We start from the raw sequence: 16956 nt of genomic DNA, 5'->3' as shown, positions 1-16956 counted from the left end.
GTATTTTATATCTCAAAATTTTGACCAGGCCTGCAATTAACTTTTTTTTTTTAATTATCAATGAATCTGCTGATTATATTTTTGATTAATTGATAAATTGGTTATAAAATGTCAGCAGACAGTCTAAAATGCTTCAGATATTCAGTTTGCAAAAATGTTGAATCACTTCTTTAAAGCATTGCATGCTGAATTCTGCTCCTGTCAGGATGGAAAAGCCTCTAAAAGTTCAATTCTAATGGAAAGATGCAGCATGAGGAAGCACATGAAATACCTCTGCTTGACTTTTGGATGAGCAGACGTGACTTTTTCGAAGGGATTTAACAGGTTAAATTTCTCTATCTGTACAAAATATTGGCGATGTGCAGCTTTATTACAGAAACTGATAAAAAATATTGGAATCCACCTTCAAAAACCCGTATCTTTCCAGTGGTAGTTTGATTTATCTTTCCAGACACCGACTCTGATAGATCTCCAAACACTCCATGCATTTCCATCAAATATTTGATGTGCATCCAACTGCTGTTAATGCCAAGCTTTGCAGCAAACAGATCAGAGCAGTCATGGAGGGAAGAGTTGTGTCGAGAGAAAGAAATTTTCAGGAGAGGTCGAAGGCATGATGAAAGTGAAACAGACAGATGAGAGAGGAAGCGGAGGAGGCCGGAGAGCGGCGATAATGTCGGTTAAGAAGTGGGATTTTTGATCAGTAAGAAGGTTTCCAGGCTGATGATGAGTTTGGGGATTGAATCTGATGTGTTTTGTTTTGCTGAGTTGACTTTAATGAAATCATGTTCATGTTCCAAACACTTTTTCCTCTTTTCAGGTTTGGACAACAAAAGCCCTTTGGTTTGGTTTGGTTGGAGGAAGTTTGTGGTTTTGGCTGAAAGTGTCTGAAGCATCTGTGAACTTCAGCTGGAAAACAGAAACGTTGTCTACTACGTTCAGTATCAACGCATTTACAATTAATGTTTACTATCAAATGCATGAATAGTCAACGTACAAACTGGTAAACGTAATCTGGTCGCAATTACACTTCGTGTTTGCTTTTACAAATTAAATGTATATTCACATAATTTTGTAGAGACGCGGTTTTTATTTGTTATTTGTGCAGATGAGAGAAGTTTCTGATGCTGGAGGAAAAGAAGCGACTGAAAAGTTGTTTTGTTTGTATTCAGCAGACGACCTGTGTGTGTGTGTGTCTGTGTGTAGGTGTGTGTGTATGTGTGTCTTTGTGTGTATCTCCAGTGATTTGTAGGTGTAGAGGCTTTGCTCTGTCACTTCCATTAAACATGCTGTCCTCATTTTTGTTCTCCTCACCTTTCTACCTCGCTTGCTCTCCCTCTCTCTCTCATGTATTGTCCAGTGTCTCTCCCTCTCTGTCTCCCTCTCTCTCTCTCTCTCTCTCTCTCTCTCCCTCTCTGTACACCTCCTCTTATCTCTACCTCCCTCTCCCTCTCACTTTTTCCTGTCTCTTCTTCCCAGTGATTCTCATCTCTCGCTTGGTTGCTGTTGCTGAGGCTGGGACACACACGTTTGTACTTGTATCTGTGTGAGGACTCTTATTGACATAATGCATTCTCTGACCCCTTTATCTTTACCTTTACCTTAACCATCACAGCTAAAGGCCCAGCCCCAACCCTTAAACCTGATCCTAACCTGAACCCTGAAACCTGAGTCTTAAGCCTGAGGCAGTTCTCTGAAGGTGTGTCAGAAAGTGAGCACTGTCCAAAATGTCCTGACTTTCCAAAACAGTCCTCAGGTCTAAAACCTGAATCTGTCCTCACAAAGACAGATGAACAACTATACACTCACACACACACACACACACACACACACACCTCAGACAGAGTGCTCTGCTACACTGGTCAGGAAATTGGACCCTCAACAGTCTGTATATTGGAAATGAATTCCTTTGAAAGACCCAGACATCTCACACACACACACACACACACACACACTCCTGCTGAGTTTTGAAGACAGGGGTCTGTTGCCTTTTGCTAGTTTTAACTATTGAGTCTTATCTACAGAACCACTATCAGTAGTTTAAAGATAGAGCTGCTGGAGCTGAGTCACAGCCCCCCCCCCCCCCCCCCCCCCACACACACACCCCCTCCTCCTCTCTCTCTCCTGCCTTTTGTCTCTCTGACAGTCAGTGTCGCTCGTCCATGTGTGCTGACAGATAAGGCACTGATGTTAATTACAAGACATGTAGCTTGTCAGACGGAGAACGAGTCGGGCAGAGAAAAGTAGAGCTCAGTCCGATACTGGATTTTCTCTGTCAATACCAGGACTGATTGCTCCGAGCACCCAAACTACAGAACAGGTTGTTTGACGCTGCAGTGTTCGGTTTATTACAGCGTGAGGTGATTAATGTACAGCTCGAGTAAAAACTGTTCCCCTTCGTGAGTCTTCTGTTGAGGGACGTGATCAAAGCGTGGCTGAAACAAAATACGGTTCGACGATACGACTTTGTTCCGATGGTTCATCTGATGTTTGGAAGCATGTTTTTGTGTTGGGAGTTTATATTACTGTGAAATATTGTGTGATTTATCTGATTCACGTCCTCCCTGCTGCCGACCCCTCTCTGAAAACATGATGCAACGGTTTACACAGGCTGAGTTGAGCAACTCATTGTGAGTATTTGGAACTTTGTCCCCTTTTGCTTGTTTAGTTTCTACATGAGGACAGAAGACCTGGTCAGACTTCGTCCTGCCAACCAGCTTTACCTGTGTATCCTCAGCCTGATTAAAGTTACGTCTCAGTACGAGTTTAACTGAGGACGTGAGCTCAGGGATAATTCAGGCTAAATCACAGAAAGCATTCATTTGGTGAATTGCAGGTACGAAACATGTCTAGACCTTCTAAACATGGTCCTGACTGCAGGTCCACTGAAATGCTGTTGATACTACGGTCACATGAAACCAAGATATCCAGACCTGCAAATCACTAAATCACTGTTTACTGGAATGGTTTCATCACTGCGACAAAAAAAGCAGAAAAATGTTGATACAAAGCAAAATAAAGTGTCAAAAATCTAATTTTGGTATCAGCAGGAAACTTTTTACTCCCTTTGTAATTTTGTCAGTTAAAGATTTCAGTGCTGATGTTTGTGTTAGTTTATGTGTCGCTCACCTCTTTACCTGTAGGATGATTCCCATAAGCCCACAGTTTGTCTCTGCACACGCACAAAGACACGGTGTGTGTGTCTCTGTCTGTCAGGCTGACGGTCGGAGTGGTGATGAGAAGCCCCTCCCCAGGTGCTTTACGTGCACGCTCAGGCATGCACACGTTTTAGCGTGTGTGTGTGTCTGTGTGTGTTCTCATATTTTCTTTTTCATCTGATGATTCAAACTGGGACCAAGAGGAAGCATTTGCCACCGATTAGCGGGTTTGTGTGATGTTTGTGTCGGCGTGTGTTTGTGTGTTGCTGCTTCCCTCCCTGCTTCTCGGTGTTCTGAGAACGTACAACAAATGATCCAAATCGAATCCTTTAATTAAGGCTAAACATTCTCTTTTCACTACTCGAATAAAAAGCAGAGATAGCAGAACAAATATTTCCTCCCTGTTTTCATAAACGCAGTAAATATCCCTGAACAACTGTTGTTGCAGTTTAAAATCTGTCATTAGTTGTGTTCAATAAGAAACAGGCTGATGGAGCAACTTTCTTTTCATGGTTTCTGCTGTTAAATCGCTCTTAAAATTCGTTCCCAGGTGATATTAAAAAAAGCCTCGGTTCAGCGCCTTTAGAACTGTAATTTCCTCCGTAGCAAATTTCCCAATTTATCCCCTCAGCTGTTTGCAGCCCTGTACTGGAATCCCCATTAACCTTGAGGCTGAGTCGTTTTGGCAAATTCCCATTAACCTCCACGGTGAGTTGTTTGGTGAATTCCCATTAACCTCCAGCATCAGTCGTTTATCAGACAACAAAGACGTGTTCGCAGGAGGGTTCACAACTTATTTCTGGCTCGTTTGGAGATAATTTTCCCTCTTTTTCAGCATGATAGCTAAAATTAGGGTCACGTAGAGTCAACTGAACAAAACATGAACAGTCAGGTGGATATACTTTAGGAACTAAATATGGTCACAACATGGTAGAAATGTAAGATCATCCAAAGTCACTTCAAGCTCACTCATGCAGGTGAGTTGAGCTTCAGACTAAACTGACTGTGAGTATAACAGACAGGTGACCTGACCAGTACGTACCTGAGTTCAGGACAAACCCTCAAATCCTGAAACATGTTCAGGTTTTAATTTTTTTTTTTGTAGTTAAAGAAAGCAGCTTGAAAAAAGTAAAGACCAGGTCGGCTTTTGAAGTTGATTGACAGCTGGGATCACCCGTTTAGTTGCAGTGGGCAGCCAATGAATAACAAGTGACAGTGGACTGAATAAGTCGACTCACTCTTTCTGTTCCTCTTCAAACACATATAGTTTCTCCATCTTGGCCTCTGTCCATTTGAGTGCCATCACACAGCAGCTCATAGCTTATTGAATAAACCAGAAGCCCTGGAGAGTCAGGAGAGATTAGGTTGCGCTCAGAGTGTGTGTGTGTGCCTGAGTGTGTGCTTTCCCTCCTGTGTCTCATGCTCAGTGGTGTGTGTCCATCCACTCGCATTTTGTAGGGCTAATTTAAGCACGTCTGTGCACCCACACACGCAGGCAGACACATGCAGGAACCGCACCAACATCTGAGGGAAGGGGTTTGGTTTATTCGAGGGTCAGCGAGCATGTGAACGGAAACGTAGAGTCATCTTCATACGAGCAGACGAGTGTCAGAACGAGGGAAAGCAGAAAATGGAGGCGGCCGAAGTGAGAGGGAGCAGATAGGATGTTGAAAAGACAGAAAGATGGTGAAACAGAACTGGATTAAAGGAGGAAATTGTTATGAAAGCAGGGGAAATAACCGGGAAGACAAATATGAGAAATAAAAGCAATAATGTTAAACATCAGAGAGTGTAGGTCGATGGTTCCCGGTCGTCAGCCTAAGGTTGTGAGTAAATATGAGTGAAAGAGGAATGATGGATTGAGACGCAGCCTGCAGCTCAGCCGTTTCTTAATGTTGTCGGTTACTGAGATTTCCACTGTGATTTCCGTGACATCGGCGTTCGGCGGTGGACACGGTTTGCTCCGAAGGAGAACAAACACAAAGGCTCCCAGTGGCGTCGGAGCCGAACGCCCCATTCGCTCGTATGGACTCAGGCTACTTCCTGTTCTCTGCCATTGGCCTGAAGCTAAGGGGAGTGTTGGGCATTGGAACATGCAGTTAACATACTCGGCTCTGATTGGACAGTTATTCTCTCTTGTTCGGTTCCCGGCGGCTCGTTGAAGTCGAGAACAGGGAAGCCTTCAGCACATTTTTTAGTGTTTTTTTTTTAAATAAAGTTGAGTTTGGGTAGAAAACAGATGTGCTTTCGTTTCCCGAGGGAAGTAAAACAAGCTTGATCTTGTGTCTGCTGCTCCTGTCAGAGAATATTTACATAAAGCTGAATCTCGTCAGGTTCCCCAGGTTGCGCCATTGGGCGACTTTTGAGTCTTGACACCGGGGACAGTGCCGGGACGCTATTTTGAGATTCCATGCACAACGAATGGCAGCCTGTGGTGCCTCTGCTGCTGCTCTGCTGCTGAAACTTCCTGCTCTGAGCTTGTGGTGATTGTTGGCTCCCTCTCTTTGGTGTTGTGAGGCTTAATGAACATTTTGGTCTCTGTGGTCCACTGGTGGGGCTTGAGACTTTCAGTCTTGTTTTTAATATTTTAAAAAGATTACTTACTTATTTAAACACATGAAGTCGAACTACAGGCTCAAAGCTACAGGGAGTGAGATATCTCCTCAGAACCTCGTTAGACGATGATGATTTATTGAAAACCGGTACAGCTGTACGAGTTGGATTCAGTTTGGTGCTTTTATTTTTTCAACAGGATGTTGTGAATGACCGTGTGGTTTAGTCACTGGTTGACAAAACCATGAACAGGATAAAAAACTTTATCGGTTTGTCATTGCTGGTCACCGCCTGCGTGTGATGAAGACGAAGCAGGAAACTCTGAATACTTGGTGTCTTCATGTGGAGGCATCAGCGTTCGTAAAACCCCCGTCATGTCTTCAGGAGCACTGGTTCGTGATGTTGTGGGCAGTGAGAGCGAGCAGTGAGGGTCTTCATCAGGCACATCCTGTTCTTTGGAAGACACTCGGCCTGTCATCTCTGCCCGTGAGAACAGGAGCTTAAGTGGGTCTGAAGCGTCTCGGCAGTGATTGATACCAGCAGGGAGCTCTGAATGCAGACCACGCTGCTGGCCCTTATCACTGACACATCCGGCTCCGACGCGAGATGTCAGCTGTTTGTGCGGGGTGGGGGGGCGGACACGGTCTGACTGTACGAAGACAGCGTGACGGGGGGACACATGAGACCAAGCTGTGTTTGCAATCTTGAGATTTTTTCGGGAAAACACACTGACACGCTTTGTGAAAGAACCTCTGTTGAGAAAATCAACGTTTGTTTTCTTTGATGCTTAAGAAAAGAGCCAGAGGCGAAAGATTAAAAATTGGACACCTCCAGTCACAGATGAATTAGTCCCACAACCCTCCAGAGCAGTCAGCAGCAAACTGCAGAGAGATGGATGAATAGTTAGTGTAATTGTTATTATGGTTCTTTTGCTAAGGTGCATCTGTCTGTGCGCCGCCTCTCCGCTCTTTTTCTGGTCTAATTGTTTTCAAGCTCCCGAGTTAGAGGTCTCAGCAGAGCAGCATTTTGATTGAAAGCTACACCAGGCAACTGAATTACAGCCGAGGAGCCTCATTTTCCTCTCAGCTTAAACAGCGGAGATTCACTCTTCTCTCAGTAAAAGCTGATGTAGTGTCGTGTTTTCTGTAAAATAACTTTCTGAACATTAAAATGTTTTTTTTTATCCTGTATAACTTTAAAGGGCTAAATCACAGTAAGTACAACCTGCTCAGCAGCAAACAGCAGACACAGTTATCAGATAGATGAGGAAGAAAAAACTGAACATTTCACAGCTGAGGAGCGAGACATTTTTCTGAGGAGCTGGTGGAGACCAGCCGATGATGCAGTAGCCATCCATGAAGAAGCTGAATGTGAAATATGTCTTATCTCACGCAGCAACTGGTGACATTTGACCTCAGACGAACCAGAACTTTTCATTCAAACCTTCAGTTTGCTTTCGCCGTGTGGAAGAATCTTTTCAGTCGTCTGAAAGTGAATAAACTTTCCACACAGAATCTAATAAAGTAATTAAAATGACAGAATACCAGCATAGTTCTGAGGAACATGAGAGCATAACGCTGCTGCACTGCAGTGTTTAGACTAGTATCCTGGATATATTTGTCCACCGGATCTTACAGTACACTCAGTGCACTCTTACCCTCTGCCTTCCCTAAAACCGAGTTGGATGTGCACAGTCCAGATCTTTTGTGACTAAAGGTGCCAAGTAATTTATGACTTTGGGAGTTTCTCTAAAGTCCATTGGGTTTTTGTTCCAAAGCCAAAAATCTTATCACGGAGACCGAGTAATGGTCAGCCCACTGGTATTGATCAGAGCCACCCTATCAACCTCAACAGATATATTGTGGTAATTTTCCTGCTGTGGAGGTAGCAGTAGAAATCTCTGTTATTGCCCCCTTAAAGATGACAGGCGTTAATGAAATATGATGTGTCCCTGTCCCCCTGTCTGTAAACTGCTCAATCGTAAAATTAACATTTTGCACAAAGCAGAGCTCGACTCGGAGAATTTCAGCACAGCCTGAGCAGAATCCCTCTGTGTTTCTGACTCAGCCCAAACTGAGTGAGAGGAATCCTGGCAAACTAAACTGCAGGACGAGTGAGGGAAGGATTTTTTTTTTTTTTAAAGCATAAACGAGTTAACAGAGCAGGAAGGAAAAGGGTCCTGCATTTTGAAATGATTTGTCCGAGCAATTAAACCAAGTATTTTTCAGCCTTCAGCCAGTGAAGCAGCAAGAGATGGTCAGGAAGGGACAGATGTAGCTAACGAAGGGAGAGGTGTAGGAGACGAGGAGGAGGAAGAGGAGGAGGAGGAGGAGGAGGAGGAGGAGGGCAGCCAGCAGACAGGGAACAAGCAACAGGTGAGAGTGACAGCAAACACAGACATAGAGCTGTACATATTAAACTGTGTCCAGTTATTTGTTTGTTGTTCTTGGCAACTAAATTTTACCAGGGAGCACTTTGTACTTAATATGTGACCGTGTGGGTGTAAGAGCTGTGGGTGGGTGGGTGGTGCTGGAGTGGGTGTGGTTACAGGGACTTTTGTAACCCTGTCCATAAATTCTAATGGCTCGCCTGCTCGCAAACTATATATTTTAATAACTTGTTTTAATTAACAGCTAAGATTGTGAAAAGTCAGATCCACCCGTTTCAGCTCAGTGAATGTGGTCGGGCCAAACTGGGATTTATCAGTTGCTAACTTCGCTAACTTTGGATGAGGCAGAAGAAACAACGGATCTCAGGGTGGCAGTCAAGAAGACGGATTTAAGAACTCTCAGTTACACAAGTGGACAGGTAGCACACAATAGAGAGATTCATGGATATTAATATTTATCCAGCTTTTCCCTCATCAGTGCCAGATTGCATAATTAGCTCCAAGTCAACTCATAACTCATTAACAGCCTTCTCAATACTCCCAATAGATCAGGATTGATTATTTGATATTAAAAATGCCCTGCACCACACTGAGGTGCTGTTTGAAAAATAAGCCCAGGAGACGTATTGACAACCCGAGAGATGGATTAAATGGTCGGGGTATTCCGCTTGTGCGTCTTCCAGCAGTGTAATGAGTTTCTGAACGGCCAGAGGAAAGAAGAGGCTGTGGAGACGGAGAGGATTTAATAAGACCACCAGCAGAGGAGCGGAGAGAGAGTGAGACAGGGAGAGGAGCGGGCGGAGAGAGGACTTTGTTTCACCTTCTGAACCTCATTATGGAAATAGGCAGCGTTTGTGATTGCTCGGCTGCATATTTATTTGTCCCTCCGCACAGGTGTGTGTATGTGTGTGGGTCCAGCTGATGACTGAGGCTGGAGGGAGAGCAGGTCCTCCACACGGTGCAGACGCCGACCTGCGACTGTGGTACGGGGTTTCTCTGATGTGTACTTAATGCCGGGATTTTATAGTCTAACGAAAACAAATGAGTCATCCACCGACAGACGGAGCAGAAAGGCACCTTTTTAAATTTAATGGAGCTCATTTAGCTTGTTGAAATAGTTTTTGTTTCTGCATGTAAGTGTTATTCAGAATAAAGAGAGGAGTTTTACATCTAGTTTAAGCTGTTAAGCCCTGTTAGTTCAGCGAAAATCAATTTAAGGTCATGTTTTTTTTAATTTAATCATATATTAAATTCTCCTGCAGCTGTTTAACAAGTCAGATGCTGCAAAAGTTATTTTCGACATGTTAGAATCATTGTGAGAATGTAAGCGTGCTGAAATGAATGTGCAGCCTCACAGAGCCACAAACCTGGCAATGAAACCTTAGTCTTTTTTTTTTTTTTTTGCTTTTTTGTGAGAACTCTTTCAGTCTGAGCCCAGACTGAGGGTGAATGTAGGAGTTGTGGATGTTCCCCAACAGAAACATTCCACTGTTTAACATAACAAACACAGATACCGAACATAACTCTTCAAATGTAGAAAATCCTTTCAACACACTTTTCTTTCCAAACACAGTCTTCCTCCATATCCCAAACTCTCCTGCAGTTGACCTTTGACCTCTGCTTCAGTAGTTGTTCATTTCATTGTTGAGCTGAGGGTCATGACCCTCAGGCGACCCCGACTGATCCCTGACGACTTTTCGCTGTGTTAGCTTTGTCTCCTGGATAATGCCCAGACATGTGTTCCCTTGTAAACATGTGCCTCGGTGCAGAGCCATAAACTCGGAGGTCAGACGTGTTGACAGCTCTCTGTGGTTTTCTTTGTCCGACAGCTCACAGGACGGAGATAATCACTATTTTGTTGCTGTTTTTTCTACTGGATGGTTTGACAGTGAGCCCAGTGTAACACTGAACACTGTCAGCGGTTTTTAAAGTTGCTGTTCATATTTGTTTGGATGTTAAATTAGTATATTTTGAAGCACAAGGAGGAGTTTCAGTATAAGAAAGCAGTGGATGAGGCGGAGCCTTACGTTAGTCATATCTAATAATCAGCTGAAAATCTGTGTTTACGTTTTACGTCCTGATCAATCAGTAATGATTAAACAACACAGTGTCCTTATATAGTGACAGCATGATTCTGCTGGCAGATGATAAGCCATAATAATGCAAAACAGATTTATGTTGGAAGGTTAAGCTGTTGTATCAACACTGTGTCAACATCTGCATGTTTGCTGCTTTGCCCAGAGATAAAAATATCATTTATGTCAGGTTTATTTAGGGTTTCTTTCTCCAGCCCATTGTTGTGGGCTGAATGTTTAGAAGTTGCACTTTGCTTGCTCGTTTCCCAACTTCATTTCTTCATGTTGGGTGTTTGTGTTCTCTGGATGCTCACTCCTCTAACCGAGCCCTGCCCCGGTGCAGGACATGGGAAAAGGGAAAGCCCCTGTGGTCTCTGAGGAACGCTGCGTGGCTGTGGTATGACGTCGTCTGAGTTAATTAAGACCAGACTTGGTTCTCTGTGCGACTGCAAAGGACAAATGACCTCTGTAGGAACCTTCTGCTGAGATCCTTTCCTTCCTCTGTCTGTTTTATCTTATACAGACATGTTTATATGTCACAGACTCGTGTTGACCAAAACTTGTTTGTGTGGCTCCTTATAAACTCCATTCATTTCATAACTGTGCAGGTGAGTCTTCCTGACTAGATTCATTCATAAAACGCTCTGTTTTTTGTTTTGCTTATAAAATAGAGCTTAAATTTAGTTTCAAGTAGCATTAGCACATCTGACCCAGATCCACCAGCAGTACCGTTTTCCTCCTCTGAGGATTTGTGCAGGGATATACAGTGCACAAGGAACAAACACACAACAGATATATTTCTTTCTTTTCCATTCTGTGGCTGCTAACCTTTGCTGACTCATTCCAGCCTTCTGCTCAGACTGTGACTTTGTTTATTGCCTTTCTGTCCGAGGATTATGGGATTTGCTTGTTCTCAGTGGACCTGATGATACATAACACCAGAAACAGCAGAATCGGAGCGAGCAGCTTTAAATTCGCGCCATATGATGAAATGCATCGGCATGGTCAGACATCACGTTTTGATGACACTCCTGCTTATTCCCGCATCAACACTTCTGCTTTCATGTATGAAAGAGAGCTGTGTTTGTTTTTAGAAATCCTCGTTTCCCCCCTGGGATATAACTGAGTCCATTTTAATGGCGGCCTTTTTTTTTTGTCTTGCATGAAAGACAAAAAGTCTTTGTTTTCACATTGGCATGCAAGTGTTTGCCAGTGGCTAACACAGAGGAGGAATGTTCAGTGGCATGTTGATTTGCTTTCTTTATCATCAAAGAAAAGGAGCTCTTCCACAAGTTTCCCATTGATCTGAAGTGGGTTACCAGTGATCTGCTCGGGGGAAACTAATCACACTGGGCTTCTTATTGATTTGGAAGTTGTTTGGTCTCTTTCTTAAAGAAACCAAAGGCATCCATGAGTCCCCTGTAGATTCTTGGTTCCAGCGATCCATGCTAACTATGCAGTAGTCTCATAATCAGTCATGTAAGGTTAATAGAATTATCTGAAAAATGATAAATGCTTCTTAATGGTTTGGTTTAAATGTGGAGGAGCAGCATTTAGCTGCACCACAGACCACAAAGCAAATGTTGTCTACCTGTTACCAACTCAACAAAAGTGTGAAGGACTGGTTTTGCTCTGAATGACAATTATTGCAAAAAAAAAGAAAAGATCGTGCTTCTTAATAAACCAGTCAACTAAAGGGAATTATTTATGAAGAGAATGTGAATGTGATCAGCATTCGTTTTCCCTGACAAGACAATTTGTTTGTTTGACTCACTGCAGACGTTCAGCATAAAGCCTCTGAGGAAAGCAGCTCTGTATTTATTAGTCACTTACCTCCAGCTTCAGTGTCTACAGAATATTAGTCAATAACTTTTCCAGTTTAAAATGCTGTGATATGCTTTCTGTGCTTCAAACGTCCTGGTTCTAATGTGCTGGTTTCTCCTAAAACCGCAAACAAAACATATCCTCAGCCGTGAAATCAGATTAAAATGTCCCCTCTGCTCAGGTGACTGTTCCTCCACAGAGAACCAGGGTCATATTAATAATCTCAAACCTAAATGAGTGGAATCCATCAAACTGTGTCGTATCCATGGTTTCAGTGCTGACTGCGTGTGAAGCTTCGTGCCTGCACTCGTGTGTTCCTTCTGCCACTCTAAGCATAAACTTTCACCACCACAGAAAATCAATAGCACCTTGTGGAAAGTTCTCAGCTGCAGTAATTCCATTTGTGTCCTGCCCATACACTCTTCCTGCACCTCATGTGAACATGAGCCCTTATGCCTGATAAGCCAATAAAGCGTAGAGTTGTGAGGGTGTATTATATTCCCTCACCCCTGCACCAGGCGTTTTCCTGCACTGCTCATGTGTAAAAGACTCACATTGTTCGGCTCCAGGTGGTGAAGAAGCAGGAAGGAGGCACAAGCACTCATACATGTGTGTATGACTGAACACATTGTACTGTAAAAAGGCGAGGATTGTGTTGACGGACCGAAACAGTGAGCTAAAAGACACCAAAACTCCTGGTAAAGTTGAGAAAAGCCGCAGTATCGGTGATAATTCTCTGTAGTTTTGTCTCTGCGAGCGACCACATCCACACTGTGTGTATTCATTTGATCTTTTATGTAAAAACATTGGTTAATGTTGGAGCTTTTTGTTCTCCGGAGCTGTGGGATGCATCGCTGCCTCAGGCTCAGTCCATGTGGTCACAATATCCTGGGTCCTGATACAATCTGCTCTCTGCGGTGCATATCATCTCTCTCCTCCCTCCATGTTTCCCTGTGCTCTCCACTCCCAACGATCCGGAAGATCATAATAAAAAAAAAAACACAAGCTGCAGTTAACAAAAGCATCGTGTTACAGTACATCACTGCCACGTGTCCGGGCTTTGTTTTAATCGACTTGTTAGTTTGGACACTTATGGAGCTGCTACAGACAAAGTGTGTCTGACTATCTGAGTGTGAATGTGTGAATCCAGAGGTTAATTGTCAGCAAAGTTGCAAATATGGCGGCTGAGTGTGCATCAGTGTGTCTGGATGTGTGTTTCTAATGAGATCATGTTTTTGCATTTTGGTGCTGGGAAACTGGAGAAAAACCTCGGCGGGGGGTATGTGTTTCTGTGTGTGTGTTTCTGTGTGCGTGCGTGTGTTTCTGTGTGTGTGTATGTGTGTGTGTATGTGTGTGTGCATGCTCACACAGTGGTTTGCTGAACCTGGTTGAGCCGCCTCGGTCAGAGCTCTTCAAAGGCCTGCCATAAAACCTCAGGATCTTACTCGGATGCTGTTCAGACTACACATTGTAATTATGTCCCAACAAATTCCTGTCTACTCTTACAGAAGAAGATGTGTGTGTGTGTGTGTGTGTGTGTGTGTGTGTGTGTGTGTGTGTGTGTGTGTGTGAAGTCTGGTTGTTTTTGTGTACAGTTGATGTCTCTTTGGGGCGTTTATAAGCTGCATGTTATATCACGTTAACATTGTGTTTGGGCTATTGATGTTTGTGTGCGATGGTGGTACAATATTTACACAGATGTTTGTGTGTGCCTGAGTGTGTGTGTGTGTGTGTGTTTGCAGCTTATCTTTTCCATGCTCTTCTCACCAAGTTTCTTTGGTCTCAATTGGATGTGAAAGGAAATCCCATGTCTGCAAGGCTTCCACTACAGGCACAGACCTGTGTGTGTGTGTGTGTGTGTGTGTGTGTGTGTGTGTGTGTGTGTGTGTGTAAAGCCTTTACCATGCCACAGTGGATTAACCACACAGTTTGAGCAGTAACAGTGAGGCTGTGAAGGAGAGATTCAGAGTGAAACACAGAGCATGAACCAGATCGACGATGAGAGGAAGAGGAAGAGTTTCAGACTGATGGGAAAAGGCTTTTAATTCCAAAACACAACATATTTGGCTTAAAGAAAGAAAAAAAAATTAAGTACCGCTGTTAATTAATCCCCAATTCAAACACACTGATTATTACAACCTCAGACTGCCTCTGTTTTGTGAGCTACACTCTTACAGCAACTGTCACATTTCTGCATAATGTGTTTACGATAAGGTTTTTCCCTCCAGAAACATGGGCAAGCAGAAAACAAAGGCTTTCAGACTAATATTAATAGATTGTTGCTTTTCTATTGTAACACTGCCAATAACTGATAAATTTTATTTAAATTACTGCACAGAAAATCTACCTACAATAAACTGAAAACAATGACGTCACAGTTTCCCAGAGCTCAAGCTAACACCTGTACATGGCCTGATTTCTGCGCCCAGCAGTGTCAGACGAGCTCCAGGCTCATCAGAGTCACCTCTCAGGCCTTCGCTGGATCAGGATACGACAGACTTTGAGTTCTCTTTTAAATCCGTACATTGAAGCATTCACATGGAAAGTAGTTCCCACCAAAATCCAAGCGTCTGCTATTGTTGGCAAAGCCTCTCAAACCAGAAAAGGCTTTTTTAGGTGGCTTCAAAGTCAGACTACATCTTGCGAGCTCATTTTCTTTTCTTTTTTTGCAAATTTCAAACCTAATCAACATTCAGAATCACCACGAATCATAAAAAATACTGTAACCTTGATCCAGCCGGACCCAGACCTTATGAAAAACAGCCTGTGAGCAGACAGTCAGTGTTCAGAGGATGATGCAGAAATACTTTATGGTTTAATTTAAACAAAATGTTTTTAATGCTTTGACTTCTGTACAGGCGACATTAAAAACATTTTGTGAGGTTAAATATCACATTGTTGGGCTTCAGCATGCATCATTTAAATCACCGGTACCCAACCCTAGTCATAAAATAAAAAATGCTTCAATAACTCACATAATATTTTTTTTTTCTGGTTTCCAGACCAGCTGCCACGATTTTCCACTTGAAAATTCTGAAGCAAAGACCACTGACGGCTCAGTGAGCACGATATCCATCCAAATTTATGTCAGAGGAGCTGACCCTGACGTTGGAGTGAAAAACTTTCCATTGCCCGTTGTGTAGTCTACTCGAAAGGGCGTCTCTCCTCCAGCGGAATTCGTTCTGATCCTCACCAAACCTCAGTGGGAAAAAGTGAAAATTGTGGCCTGGCATTATCGTCCCTCCCTGAGTTGAATGGGATTAAGATGAAGCATTAGAGTAAATTATAAACAGGGCAGCGTTGCTCAGGTCTGCTGTGAATATGGAGGCCGTTTAACATCCATCGTTATCAGTGTCACACCGTCACTGACACTGGTTTTATTTTTAGACATCGGTCAGCAGATAACCAGTCCAACCAGTTCAGTGGTGACTCAGTTACTTAAGTAACTCTATGATCTGAGTTTAAACATGAGTTAATCATATAGTGCCGTTTCGTAATGTTTCATCATTAAGTGCACGATGCGATGCTGCTCTTACCTCGACCTGGCAGCCGCTCGCCTCCTCCCTGCCGCTCAACGAGGCAGCGACTCCGTGCGAGTCATTAAAGGGAGAGAGAGCTGAGCTGCACAGCCTTCAGCTGCCTGTACCGCCCCGCTCTCATAGCTGGCATTTCTCAGATAAGAACCAGCCAGCAAAACTGATTTACAAGGCTCCTCTCCTCCCTCCGCGCCAGTGTGTACGTGAGAGAGTGTGTTTTCGTTGATTTAAAAGGCTCAAAGTGTAATAAACTATCATGAAATACTCCGCCTGCAAAAACACATCAAGCTGCAAATCACATCACAGCGTTCAGCGCTCGTTCTCCATCTGTCATACAGCAGAGACGTGTGTGTGTTTACGGTATATGCAGGTTTCAGCTCGCACATGTTCAAAAGTCTTTCTCTTCATCCCGGGTTTGTATTATATTTCTTCTGTGGTGTTGCTGCAGCTTATAGGGTGTATATGTTGACTCCACTCCCATTTCTTAACACTCTCATGCTTCTCTTCGCCCTCTTTCTCTTAGCAACAGTCATTTGATGCAGGCATCAATATTACGGGGGCGGGGAATTCCAAGAATGCAGGCGTTAACTCCTTCTTTTATTGGATTTCCAGCCACCAGGGGCTTCTCTGAATACCGTCGGTTCCAGAGGATCCTTAAAGAGTAATTTAACACCGAGCAGCAAAGTGTTGATTTCATCTCCTCAGGTTGAAAGTTTCGGTTCTGACCACACCCAGCACAGTGGTGTCACAGTGTACGGGGCCACACCCTGAGCACACTTCTCCTGCAGGTGATTTGTTGAACTTGTTAGCAAACAGTGTCCTATTTACACAACCAGCAGCTACGGAGCAACGTGAACATTGGTCTGGAGATGTGTTTGAGTTCACCTGGTGACTCTCAGTCTGGTATTCCCTCTCTTTTAGCTCAGTTTTTGGTCTCTACCACCTCCTGAGGGAAACCAAAACAGCCCTTTGGTTGGATGGTTTCTTTATGTGAGCAAACGCTGGTGAATGCTTCATAAAACTCTGGATTTCTGGATTAAATCTGAAGTATCATGATATTACTTCAAACAGTAAAACGCTGTTTAGCTGCTTTTCTTGTTGGTTTGTTGCCAGAGGTGTTTTGTTATCTCTTGCGTGTTCTGCTTGTCAGTTTCCACATGTGAATGTTGTAAATTTGATCGATTATTTTCATGGACACGGGCTTTCAGCACGTCACCCTCTCTGATCCTGAACTCTTCTCTAGGGTTACAAAGCTTCAGTGCAGTTTTAAAGAGGTGCTGGAAATGTGGAGGAGACTCGGTTCATGGTGCGTAATCATCATGTCATCCTGTCCTCTGCTATAGACTGTTTAATAAAAGGACAATTACTGTCGCACTCATCTCCATGTGACTGAACTGTACTATGATTCAAGTCTAAATAGA

At 43.4% G+C, this 16956-nt stretch overlaps 1 protein-coding gene across 5 annotated transcripts in view; it reads left to right on the top strand.

Moving 5' to 3' along the window:
- plxnb2a.1 (plexin b2a, tandem duplicate 1) overlaps positions 1–16956 on the top strand; it is a 119624-nt gene that overhangs the window by 17968 nt on the left and 84700 nt on the right. Inside the window, exon 1 of one of the 5 annotated variants that reach the window (XM_041029767.1) lies at positions 2189–2320. The exons of 2 other annotated variants lie outside the window; for them this stretch is intronic. The gene's annotated coding sequence lies outside the window, so the exon portion shown is untranslated. Of the gene's footprint in view, positions 1–2188; positions 2321–2611; positions 2631–16956 lie in introns of those variants that run through there. 2 more of the 5 variants (XM_041029770.1, XM_041029768.1) reach the window with 2 other exon arrangements.

The sequence above is a fragment of the Toxotes jaculatrix genome, chromosome 22, assembly GCF_017976425.1.
Source record: "Toxotes jaculatrix isolate fToxJac2 chromosome 22, fToxJac2.pri, whole genome shotgun sequence".
In the NCBI taxonomy this organism is placed as follows: Eukaryota; Metazoa; Chordata; class Actinopteri; family Toxotidae; genus Toxotes; species Toxotes jaculatrix.
This window is presented reverse-complemented; position numbering and strand designations above follow the sequence as displayed.